Source organism: Balaenoptera ricei, chromosome 13 (assembly GCF_028023285.1).
Source record: "Balaenoptera ricei isolate mBalRic1 chromosome 13, mBalRic1.hap2, whole genome shotgun sequence".
Taxonomy (NCBI): Eukaryota; Metazoa; Chordata; class Mammalia; order Artiodactyla; family Balaenopteridae; genus Balaenoptera; species Balaenoptera ricei.
In genome coordinates, this window is record NC_082651.1 from 38202799 (window position 1) to 38216320 (window position 13522).

The window sequence follows — 13522 nt, forward strand, 5'->3', positions numbered from 1 at the left end:
GCTTCAGTAGTCGTGGCATGCGGGCTCAGTAGTTGTGGTGCATGGACTTAGCTGCTCCACGGCATGTGGGGTCTTCCTGGACCAGGGCTTGAACCCGTGTCCCCTGCGACGGCAGGCAGATTCTTAACCACTGCGCCACCACGGAAGCCCCTCTTGTTTCCTGTTCTTGTTCTATGTTATTTTGCTTATTTTATATACTCAACAATAATTTGGAAGACAGATATCTAGTTTTAAAATTCTTTTCGAGTTTCATTTTTTGGTAGCTTTTTTCCATTGTGGTAAAATATACATAAAATTTACCATTTCAAACATTTTTAAGTATACAAGTTAAGGCATTAAGTATATTCACATTGTTGGGCAACCATCACACCATCCATCTCCAGAATTAACTCATTTTCCCAAATGGAAACTCTGTACCTATTAAACAATAACTCCCTTTTCCTCCTCCTCCAACCCTTTTGTGACTGGCTTGTATTACTTAGCACAATGCCTTCAAAGTCCATCCACAGTGTAGCATGTGTCAGAAATTCACTCCTTTTTAAGGCTGAATAATATTCTGTTGTATGTATGTATCACATTGTATTGATCCATTCATCAGGTGGTAGACATCTGGATTGTTCTCACCCTTTGGCTATTGTTAATAATGCTGCTATGAACCTGGGTGTTCAAAATCTGTTCAAATCCCTGCTTTCGATTCTTTTGGGTATATACTTAGAAGAAGAATTGCTAGATCATATAGTAATTCTATGTTTCATTTTTTGAGGAACCACTACACTGTTTTCCACGGTGGCTATACCATTTTACATTCCCATCAGCAATACACAAGAGTTCCAATTTCACCATATCCCTGCCAACCCTTGCTCTTTTTTATTTCATAAAAGCCATCCTAATGGGTATGAAGTGGTATCTCTTTGTAGTTTTTATTTACATTTCCTTCATGACTAATGAAGTAAAACATCTTTTCACGTTCTTTTTGGCCATCTGTATCTTTCCTGGAGAAATGTCTCTTCAGATTCTGTACTCATTTAAAAATTAGATTGCTTTTTGCTGTTGTTGAACTGTAAGAGTTCTTCATATATTATGGATAGTCATCTCTCATCAGATATATGAATTGCAAATGTTTTTCCCAATTCTGTGTGCAACCTTTTTACTATGTTGATGGTGTTTTTTTTTTTTTTTTTTTTTTGGTGCACACAAGTTTTAAATTTTAATCAAGTCAAATTTATTTTTTATGAAAACTTCTTTAACCTATCTGATCACCAAGTCATGAATAAAATGACAGCTCTTTAGTCAAAAAGACAAAAAAATACAATTGTTTTTTCTTTTCATGCCTTTCATTCCAAAATTAACTTTTGGCATTTTTTTTTCCACCTTGTAACTAAATTTGCTATTTAGATGAGTGTTGTGTCAAACTGACTTCAAAGTTCACCACTGATCACTTTCAGCATTGCTTCATTTCTCTGTAATGAATTCTTCATTTTGATTCATCTCTTCAGCTGGGTGAGTCTTCAAGTGAATTTTTCAAGAAGGTACAGAGGTTGAATATACTTTCTAGCTGCTGTGTACTTGTGAAAATGTCTTTTCATTGTCATAGTGCTTAATGAAAATGCACTGGGTCCATAAATCCTTGAATTATATAATTTCCCCAATAAATACAGATTTGGTTCCATTATTTTTACATTTAGTATTTTAAATAAGCCTGATATCAGACTAAATTTTCTTCTCTTAACTTTTTTTTTTAAATTGTTTATTTATGGGATTTTCTTCTATTTATTTTGACTCAAAAATCTTTTTCTGATATGTGTCTCAGTCTCTGATTTTTCCCTGGATTTTTATGGCAACTTTCAATCTGCATACAGTGTTCCCCTTTTCAGGAGGAGGATGTTTTATTCAATTAAGTGTTTGAATATTACTTTCTTCCTCAGCTGCAGATATAATTCTTGGTTTGGTTTACTTAGCTATGTTTCTTATGTCTCTCATCATCTTTCACAGCATTTTCATTTTCTTCTCCTTTTTCCTCTGTAATTTTGCAGACTCTCAGATTTGTCCTCATCACTAATTTAACTTCCTTCATGTTAATTCCACCCTTTCTTGCCTGCAAAATGTATTTTAAATCTGTTACCAAATCTTTACAGTTTTAGGCAGTCTTTTCCTTCATATGTTCATTCCTGCCCACCCCCCCCCACACACACACACTTTTTTTCTAAATTGAGACAAAACATGAAATTCACCATTTAAGGGTTCTGCCGCGGAGACACGTGAAGGTCGGTGACTTGGTGCGGAGTTTGTCTCGGCACGCGTGGCCGCGCTGGGATGGCGTCCTCCTCGTCTTCCTCCGCAGCGGGTTTGGGCTCGGTCGACCCGCAGCTGCAGCATTGCACGGAGGTAGAGACTCAGAAGCAGCGCTTCCAGCAGCTGGTGCACCAGATGACGGAACTTTGTTGGGAAATGTGCATGGACAAGCCTGGGCCAAAGTTGGACAGTCGGGCTGAGGCTTGTTTTGTGAACTGCGTTGAGCGCTTCATTGATACAAGCCAATTCATCTAGAATCGACTGGAACAGACCCAGAAATCCAAGCCAGTCTTCTCAGAAAGCCTTTCTGACTGACCTGAGTATTACCTCTCTGGAAAAGGAAGGTAGTTCAAGAAATGAAGAGCAGTTGATGGGATGGTTGAAGAAAAGGCTGTGGGGGGATCGGCTCCCACCTTTGTCACTCTTGGGACATCCTGTCATCTGAGAATGAATAAAGACCGATTTTTGTGTGTGGGGGTGGTTTGAGGGTCAAATGTGTTTGGGGTTGTGTTTTTTAATGCTAATCTTGGGAAAACAATTGACAGATGAATGGAAAACTCTACTAGGTGTATGTTACTGTATGTGGGACGATGCTTTCCTCATAGTCCCATTAACTGCTTCCTATAATTTTAATAGTGGAACTGCTCTATAATTTGATATGTGGGACCACATAGGTAATAATCTGTTATTTGTGTGGATTCCTTTCAGATTTCTGGAGAGATCGATATACATCTTTGTGTCTCTCAGAAAGGGCAGCAGTGGGGGAAAGAGTAATTTGGTACTTGACTGTAGGCCTCCTTATCTAGTGTTTGATTATCAGTGCTGGAAAAAAAATGTATGGAGTATTCATACAGTACATTTCACTTTTCTAGATTATCTCCCTCCCTTATACTGTGATTCACTTAAATTTCTATATATAAAGTACAGTCTTGAGCTAGTACAGGTAGCCTGAGAGTCTAGAGGACTTTAGTTAAAGGAATCTAGCCAGCGAACATAATTCTCATACTAAACTGCCACAAGGAAGACGTTAACTTACCCTGTATGTCAGGGTCCAAAAAAATTTAAAGATGTGCCTAAATGAAAAAATAAGTTATAAAGATTTAGGCCAGTCAAAAACTAACAGCAGTTTCAGGTAGAGGTGCATGCCTAACGTAAACCAGCATAGTTTCCATTTACTGCGTTCTTTTCATCACTGAAATAAAAACTTCTACAAGATTCAAAAAAAAAAATTCACCGATTAAAGTAAGTGTACAATTCACTAGTTCTTAGTATTTTCACAACCAATATTGCTATCTAATTCCAGAACATTTTTGTCACGCCCCCACAAAGAAATCTTGTATATGTTAGCTGTTACTCCCTATTTTCCCCTCCCCAACATCCCCTGGCATCCACTAATCTACTTTCTGTCTATATGGATTTGCTCATTCTGGACATTTCATATACATGGAATTATACAATATATGACCGTTTGCTATTGGCTTGAAATATTTCTCCGTTTAATAGTGTCAGTTTTTCGGACTTCCCTGGTGGTACAGTGGTTAAGAATCCGCCTGCCAATGCAGGGGACACGGGCTCGAGCCCTGGTCTGGGAAGATCTCACATGCCGCGGAGCAACTAAGCCCGCGCGCCAAAACTACTGAGCCTGCGCTCTAGAGCCCAAGAGCCACAACTACTGAAGCCCATGCACTTAGAGCCCGTGCTCCTCAACAAGAGAAGCCAGCACAATGAGAAGCCCGCGCACCACAACAAAGAGTAGCCCCTGCTCGCCACAGCTAGAGAAAACTCGCGCGCGGCAACGAAGACCCAGCGCAGCCAAAAATAAAAATACAAATAAATAAATAAATAAATTTATTTATTTATTTAAAAAAATAGTGTCAGGTTTTTTCATTTTAATTCTGTTAGTTTTTCTTTATGTATTTGGGACTTGCTTATACTGCATTTGTCTTTTAAGTCATATAGGAGAAAAACTGACTTACAAACAAAAATACATTTATACTGTCTTTTGTATTTACTTATGTAGTTACCTTTAGTACTTTTTTCATGTGGATTTAAGTTACTGTCTGGTGTTCACCATTCCATCTTGAAAAAAATCTCTTTAGTATTTTCTGTGGGTCAGTTTGCTAGCAGTGGAGTCTTTCAACTGTTGTTTATCTGAGAATGTCTTCATCTCTCCTTCATTTCTGAAGGGTAGTTTTGCTAGGTACAGAATACTTGGTAGGCAGGTTCTTTTCCTCAGCTCTTTGCATATGTCATTGCAATGCCTTCTGGCCTCTATGGTTTCTGATGAAAAATCAGCAATTAGTTTTATTGAAGATTCTTTGTACATGATAACTCCGCTCTTGCTGCTTTAACACTGTCTTTGTCATTTGATGGTTTATGATGTATGTAGATGTGGCTCTCTTTGACTGTATCATGCTTGGACTTCCTTGAGCTTTTGGGATGTGCAGATTAACAGCAGTCATCAAATTTGTGAAATTTTAGGCCATTATTTCTCCAAATACTCCTTCAGTCTCTTTTTCTGTCTCTTCATCTGGAACTCCCATTATGTGTATAATAGGATGCTTGAAGGTGTCCCATAGGACTCTGAGATTCTGTTAATTTCTCTTCATTCTTTTTTCTTTCTGTTTCTCACACTGGATAATCTCAATTGGCCTATCTTCAAGTTCACTGACTCATACTTCTGCCTGTTCAAATCTGATACTGAGCTTTCTCCAGTCAATTTTTTATTTTAGTTATTGTACTTTTCAACTACAGATCTTCTATTTGGTTCTTTTTTGTAATTTCTCTTTATTGATATTCTCTATTTGGTAAGACACTGTTCTTATACTTCTTTTTTTTTTTTAAACATCTTTATTGAAGTATAATTGCTTCACAATTGTGTGTTAGTTTCTGCTTTATAACAAAGTGAATCAGCTACAGATATACACACGTTTCCATATCTCCTCCCTTCCGCATCTCCCTCCCTCCCACCCTCCCCATCCCACCCCCCCCCCAAGGTGGTCACAAAGCACCGTGCTGATCTCCCTGTGCTATGCGGCTGCTTCCCACTAGCTATCTATTTTACATTTGGTAGTGTATATATGTCCATGACACTCTCTCATCCTGTCACATCTCACCCCTCCCCCTCCCCATATCCTCAAGTCCATTCTTTAGTAGGTCTGTGTCTTTATTCCCATCTTGCCACTAGGTTCTTCATGGCCCTTTTTTTCCCCCTTAGATTCCATATATATGTGTTAGCATACTGTATTTTTTTTTCTCTTTCTGACTTACTTCACTCTGTATGACAGACTCTAACTCCATCCACCTCATTACAAATACCTCCATTTCATTTCTTTTTATGGCTGAGTAATATTCCACTGTATATATGTGCCACATCTTCTTTATCCATTCATCCGATGATGGACACTTAGGTTGCTTCCATGTCCTGGCTATTGTAAATAGAGCTGCAATGAACATTTTGGTACATGACTCTTTTTGAATTATGGTTTTCTCAGGGTATATGCCCAGAAGTGGGATTGCTGGGTCGTATGGTAGTTCTATTTGTAGTTTTTTAAGGAACCTCCATACTGTCCTCCATAGTGGCTGTATCAATTTACATTCCCACCAACAGTGCAAGAGTGCTCCCTTTTCTCCACACCCTCTCCAGCATTTATTGTTTCTAGATTTTTTGATGATGGCCATTCTGACCGGTGTGAGATGATACCTCATTGTAGTTTTGATTTGCATTTCTCTAATGATTAATGATGTTGAGCATGCTTTCATGTGTCTGTTGGCCATCTGTATATCTTCTTTGGAGAAATGTCTATTTAGGTCTTCTGCCCATTTTTGGATTGGGTTGTTTGTTTTTTTGTTATTGAGCTGCATGAGCTGCTTGTAAATCTCGGAGATTAATCCTTTGTCAGTTGCTTCATTTGCAAATATTTTCTCCCATTCTGAGGGTTGTCTTTTGGTCTTGTTTATGGTTTCCTTTGCTGTGCAAAAGCTTTTAAGTTTCATTAGGTCCCATTTGTTTATTTGTGTTCTTATTTCCATTTCTCTAGGATCTGGGTCAAAAAGGATCTTGCTGTGATTTATGTCATAGAGTGTTCTGCCTATGTTTTCCTCTAAGAGTTTGATAGTGTCTGGCCTTACACTTAGGTCTTTAATCCATTTTGAGTTTATTTTTGTGTATGGTGTCAGGGAGTGTTCTAATTTCATACTTTTACATGTACCTGTCCAATTTTCCCAGCACCACTTATTAAAGAGGCTGTCTTTTCTCCACTGTATATGCTTGCCTCCTTTATCAAAGATAAGGTGACCATATGTGCGTGGGTTTATCTCTGGGCTTTCTATCCTGTTCCATTGATCTATATTTCTGTTTTTGTGCCAGTACCAAACTGTCTTGATTACTGTAGCTTTGTAATATAGTCTGAAGTCAGGGAGCCTGATTCCTCCAGCTCCATTTTTCGTTCTCAAGATTGCTTTGGCTATTCGGGGTCTTTTGTGTCTCCATAGAAATTGTGAAATTTTTGGTTCTAGTTCTGTGAAAAATGCCAGTGGTAGTTTGATAGGGATTGCATTGAATCTGTAGATTTCTTTGGGTAGTAGAGTCATTTTCACAATGTTGATTCTTCCAATCCAAGAACATGGTATATCTCTCCATCTATTTGTATCATCTTTAATTTCTTTCATCAGTGTCTTATAATTTTCGGCATACAGGTCTTTTGTCTCCTTAGGTAGGTTTATTCCTAGATATTTTATTCTTTTTGTTGCAATGGTAAACGGGAGTGTTCTCTTAATTTCACTTTCAGATTTTTCATCATTAGTATATAGGAAGGCAAGAGATTTCTGTGCATTAATTTTGTATCCTGCTACTTTACCAAATTCATTGATTAGCTCTAGTAGTTTTCTGGTGCCAGTTTTAGGATTCTCTATGTATAGTATCATGTCATCTGCAAACAGTGACAGCTTTACTTCTTCTTTTCCGATTTGGATTCCTTTTATTTCTTTTTCTTCTCTGATTGCTGTGGCTAAAGCTTCCAAAACTATGTTGAATAATAGTGGTGAGAGTGGGCAACCTTGTCTTGTTCCTGATCTTAGTGGAAATGGTTTCAGTTTTTCACCATTGAGGACAATGTTGGCTGTGGGTTTGTCATATATGGCCTTTATTATGTTGAGGAAAGTTCCCTCTATGCCTACTTTCTGCAGGGCTTTTATCATAAATGGGTGTTGAATTTTGTCGAAAGCTTTCTCTGCATCTATTGAGATGATCATATGGTTTTTCTCCTTCAATTTGTTAATATGATGTATTCACGTTGATTGATTTGCGTATATTGAAGAATCCTTGCATTCCTGGAATAAACCCCACTTGATCATGGTGTATGATCCTTTTAATGTGCTGTTGGATTCTGTTTGCTAGTATTTTGTTGAGGATTTTTGCATCTGTGTTCATCAGTGATATTGGCCTGTAGTTTTCTTTCTTTGTGACATCTTTGTCTGGTTTTGGTATCAGGGTGATGGTGGCCTCGTAGAATGAGTTGGGGAGTGTTCCTCCCTCTGCAATATTTTGGAAGAGTTTGAGAAGGATAGGTGTTAGCTCTTCTCTAAATGTTTGATAGAATTCGCCTGTGAAGCCATCTGGTCCTGGGCTTTTGTTTGTTGGAAGATTTTTAATCACAGTTTCAATTTCAGTGCTTGTGATCGGTCTGTTCATATTTTCTATTTCTTCCTGGTTCAGTCTCGGTGGGTTGTGCATTTCTAAGCATCTGTCCATTTCTTCCAGGTTGTCCATTTTATTGGCATAGAGTTGCTTGTAGTAATCTCTCATGATCGTTTGTATTTCTGCAGTGTCAGTGGTTACTTCTCCTTTTTCATTTCTAATTCTATTGATTTGAGTCTTCTCCCTTTTTCTCTTGATGAGTCTGGCTAATGGTTTATCAATTTTGTTTATCTTCTCGAAGAACCAGCTTTTAGTTTCATTGATTTTTGCTATTGTTTCCTTCATTTCTTTTTCATTTATTTCTGATCTGATCTTTATGATTTCTTTCCTTCTGCTAGCTTTGGGGTTTTTTTGTTCTTCTTTCTCTAATTGCTTTAGGTGCAAGGTTAGGTTGTTTATTCGAGATGTTTCCTGTTTCTTGATGTAGGCTTCTATTGCTATAAACTTCCCTCTTAGCACTGGTTTTGCTGCGTCCCATAGGTTTTGGGTCGTCGTGTCTCCATTGTCATTTGTTTCTAGGTATTTTTTGATTTCCCCTTTGATTTCTTCAGTGATCACTTCGTTAATAAGTAGTGTATTGTGTAGCCTCCATGTGTTTGTATTTTTTACAGACCTTTTCCTGTAATTGATATCTAGTCTCATAGCGTTGTGGTCAGAAAAGATACTTGATACGATTTCAATTTTCTTAAATTTACCAAGGCTTGATTTGTGACCCAAGATATGATCTATCCTGGAGAATGTTCCATGAGCACTTGAGAAAAATGTGTATTCTGTTGTTTTTGGGTGGAATGTCCTATAAATATCAATTAAGTCCATCTTGTTTAATGTATCATTTAAAGCTTGTGTTTCCTTATTTATTTTCATTTTGGATGATCTGTCCATTGGTGAAAGTGGGGTGTTAAAGTCCCCTACTATGATTGTGTTGCTGTCGATTTCCCCTTTTATGGCTGTTAGTATTTGCCTTATGTACTGAGGTGCTCCTATGTTGGGTGCATAAATGTTTACAATTGTTATATCTTCTTCTTGGATCGATCCCTTGATCATTATATAGTGTCCTTCTTTGTCTCTTGTAATAGTCTTTATTTTAAAGTCTATTTTGTCTGATATGAGAATTGCTACTCCAGCTTTCTTTTGATTTCCATTTGCATGGAATATCTTTTTCCATCCCCTCACTTTCAGTCTGTATGTGTCTCTAGGTCTGAAGTGGGTCTCTTGTAGACAGCATATATATGGGTCTTGCTTTTGTATCCATTCAGCCAGTCTGTGTCTTTTGGTGGGAGCATTTAATCCATTTATATTTAAGGTAATTATTGATATGTATGTTCCTATTCCCATTTTCTTAAATAGTTTATGTTTGTTATTGTAGGTGTTTTCCTTCTCTTGTGTTTCTTGCCTAGAGAAGTTCCTTTAGCATTTGTTGTAAAGCTGGTTTGGTGGTGCTGAACTCTCTCAGCTTTTGCTTGTCTGTAAAGGTTTTCATTTCTCCATCGAATCTGAATGAGATCCTTGCTGGGTAGAGTAACCTTGGTTGTAGGTTTTTCTCCTTCATGACTTTAAGTATATCCTGCCACTCCCTTCTGGCTTGCAGAGTTTCTGCTGAAAGATCAGATGTTAACCTTATGGGGATTCCCTTGTGTGTTATTTGTTGTTTTTCCCTTGCTGCTCTTAATATGCTTTCTTTATATTTAATTTTTGATAGTTTGATTAATATGTGTCTTGGCATGTTTCTCCTTGGATTTATCCTGTATGGGACTCTCTGTGCTTCCAGGACTTGATTAACTATTTCCTTTCCCATATTAGGGAAGTTTTCAACTATAATCTCTTCAAATATTTTCTCAGTCCCTTTCTTTTTCTCTTCTTCTTCTGGGACCCCTATAATTCGAATGTTGGTGCGTTTAATGTTGTCCCAGAGGTCTCTGAGACTGTCCTCAGTTCTTTTCATTCTTTTTTCTTTATTCTGCTCTGCAGTAGTTATTTCCACTATTTTATCTTCCAGGTCACTTATCCGTTCTTCTGCCTCAGTTATTCTGCTATTGATCCCGTCTAGAGTATTTTTAATTTCATTTATTGTGTTTTTCATCGTTGCTTGGTTCCTCTCTAGTTCTTCTACATCCTTGTTAAATGTTTCTTGCATTTTGTCTATTCTATTTCCAAGATTTTGGATCATCTTTACTATCATTATTCTGAATTCTTTGTCAGGTAGACTGCCTATTTCCTCTTCATCTGTTAGGTCTGGTGTGTTTTGACCCTGCTCCTTCACCTGCTGTGTGGTTTTTTGTCTTCTCATTTTGCTTATCTTACTGTGTTTGGGGTCTCCTTTTCACAGGCTGCAGGTTCGTAGTTCCCGTTGCTTTTGGTATCTGTCCCCAGTGGCTAAGGTTGGTTCAGTGGGTTGTGTAGGCTTCCTGGTGGAGGGGACTAGTGCCTGTGTTCTGGTGGATGAGGTTGGATTTTGTCTTTCTGGTGGGCACGTCCACGTCTGGTGGTGTGTTTTGGGGTGTCTGTGGCCTTATTATGATTTTAGGCAGCCTCTCTGCTAATGGATGGGGCTGTATTCCCGTCTTGCTAGTTGTTTGGCATAGGGTGTCCAGCACTGTAGCTTGCTGGTCATTGAGTTAAGCTGGGTCTTGATGTTGAGATGGAGGTCTCTGAGAGATTTTCACCGTTTGATGTTACGTGGAGAAGGGAGGTCTCTTGTGGACCAGTGTCCTGAAGTTGGCTCTCCCACCTCAGAGGCACAGCCCTGATGCCTGGCTGGAGCACCAAGAGCCTTTCGTCCACATGGCTCAGAATAAAAAGGAGAAAAAAATAGAAAGAAAGAAAGAAAGAGGATAAAATAAAATAAAATAAAGCTATTATAATAAAAAATAAGAAAAAAAATTAAGAATAAATGTATTCAGAAAAAATTTTTTTTTAATTTTTAAAAATAGATTTATTAATTTTTTGTAGTAAAAAATAAGAAAAAAATTATTAAGAAAAAAATTTATTAAGAAAAAATGTTTAATTTTTTAAAATAAAAAATATGAAAAAACTTATTAAAAAATTTTTTTAATTTCTAAAAATAGAAAATAAGGGAAAAATTATTAAGAAAACATTTATTAGGAAAAAAAATTTTTTTGAGTGAACAAAAAAACAAACAAAGAAAAAAAACATGGACGGACCTAACCCTAGGACTAATGGTGAAAGCAAAGCTATACAGACAAAATCTCACCCAGAAGCATACACATATACACTCACAAAAAAAGGAAAAGGGGAAAAATTAATATATTCTGCTCCCAAAGTCCACCTCTTGAATTTGGGATGATTCGTTGTCTATTCAGGTATTCAACAGATGCAGGCACATCAAGTTGTTTGTGGAGCTTTAACCCACTGCTTCTGAGGCTGCTGGGAGAGACTTCCCTTTCTCTTCTTTGTTCGTACAGCTCCCGGAGTTCAGCTTTGGATTTGGACCCGCCTCTGCGTGTAGGTCGCCTGAGGGCGTCTGTTCCCCGCCCAGACAGGACGGGGTTAAAGAAGCAGCTGCTTCGGGAGCTCTGGCTCACTCAGGCCGGGGGGAGGGAGCGGTATGGAGGAGGCGGGGCAAGCCTGCGGCAGCAGAGGCCGGCGTGACGTTGCAGCAGCCTGAGGCGCGCCGTGCGTTCTCCCGGCGAAGTTGTCCCTGGATCACGGGACCCTGGCAGTGGCGAGCTGCACAGGCTCCCGGGAGGGGCGGTGTGTAGAGTGACCTGTGCTTGCACACAGGCTTCTTGGTGGCGGCAGCAGCAGCCTTAGCGTCTCCCGCCCGTCTCTGGGGTCCACGCTGATAACCGCGGCTCACGCCCGTCTCTGGGGTCCGCGCTGTTAGCCGCGGCTCGCGCCCGCCTCTGGGGTCCGCGCTTATAGCCGCGGCTCGCGCCCGTCTCTGGAGCTCGTTTAGGCGGCGCTCTGAATCCCCTCTCCTTGCGCGCCACGAAACAAAGAGGCAAGAAAAAGTCTCTTGCCTCTTTGGCAGCTGCAGACTTTTTCCCGGACTCCCTCTCGGCTAGCACCGAAGCCCGAGCCTCAGCTCCCAGCCCCCACCCGCCCCAGCGGCTGAGCAGACAAGCCTCTCGGGCTGGTGAGTGCCACTCAGCACCGCTCCTCCGTGCGGGAATCTCTCCGCTTTGCCCTCCGCACCCCTGTGGCTGCGCTCTCCTCCGTGGCTCCGAAGCTTCCCCCCTCTGCCACCCACAGTCTCTGCCCGTGAAGGGGCTTCCTAGTGTGTGGAAACCTTTCCTCCTTCACAGCTCCCTCCCACTGGTGCAGGTCCTGTCCCTATTCTTTTGTCTCTGTTTTTTCTTTTTTCTTTTGCCCTACCCAAGTACGTGGGGAGTCTCTTGCCTTTTGGGAGTTCTGACGTCTTCTGCCAGCGTTCAGTGGGTGTTCTGTAGGAGCAGTTCCACGTGTAGATGTATTTCTACTGTATCTGTGGGAAGGAAGGTGATCTCCTCGTCTTACTCTTCCGCCGTCTTGCCCCTCTCCCTATACTTCTTTAGACATGGTTTCATTTAGTTCTTTGAACATATTTTAAATAGCTATTTTAACATCTTCATTTAGTAAGTCCAATGTCTGAGATTCCTCACAGACAGTTTCTAAACTTTTGTATGGTCCATATATTTTGTTTTTACTTTGAATTTCCATATCTTGTAACTTTTTGTTGAAAACTCGACATCTTAAAAAATATAATGTGACAACCCTGGAAATCAGAGTCTACTACCTCCCTACAGTTTCCTGCTGTTGCTTTACGCTGTTTTTTTTTTTAAGTAACTTTTCTGAACAAATTCTATGAAGTCTACTGAAGCTGCCACTCAACTAGCTTAGTGGTCAGCTAATGCCTAGATGGAGGTATCCTTAAACATCTAGAAACAATAAATCTCCCAGTCTTTGCCGAGGGACTACGTGCACATAGCCATCAACGCTGAGGGCAGGGAGTTATCAATTCTGCCTTAGCCTTCCCTTTCTTCTTGCCCAGAGCCTCAAGGGCAGCCAAAGGTAAAGGGTAGGCCCCTCTCAGATCTTTCCTGAGCATGCACTCAGGCCTGTGCACACTTGTGGTCTTCTAGAGTCCTAGGAATATATCAATGCTTTTCAAAATATCTATGGACATCTCATCCTCAGTTTTTCCGTTAAAGCTTTTGGTTAGTCTATTGTTTGTCTAAAGTGTTATCCACTGCCTCCTGCATTGTGACATTAAAACAGTTGCCTGGGGACTTCCCTGGTGGTCTAGGGGGTAAGACTCCGGGCTCCCAATGCAGGGGCCCCGGGATCGATCCCTGGTCAGGGAACTAGGTCCTGCAACTAAGGAGTCCGCATGCCGCAACGAAGATCCTGAGTGGTGCAACTAAGACCCGGCGCAGCCAAAATAAATAAATAAAATAAATAAATATTTAAGAAACTAAAATAAAACACTTGCCTGTAAGTGTTTTTTGACAAACACCTCACACATAGACACAGAGGCTCATACGCACTGGATAGCTCTGAGTAAGGTCAAATAAAGATAAGCCTTTTGAGTGG

General features: G+C 39.8%; 1 pseudogene; it reads left to right on the forward strand.

The window, feature by feature from the left end:
- The first annotated feature begins 2272 nt into the window (after positions 1-2272).
- LOC132376964 (mitochondrial import inner membrane translocase subunit Tim8 A-like) lies at positions 2273-2771 on the forward strand (annotated as a pseudogene).
- Positions 2772-13522: the final 10751 nt, after the last annotated feature.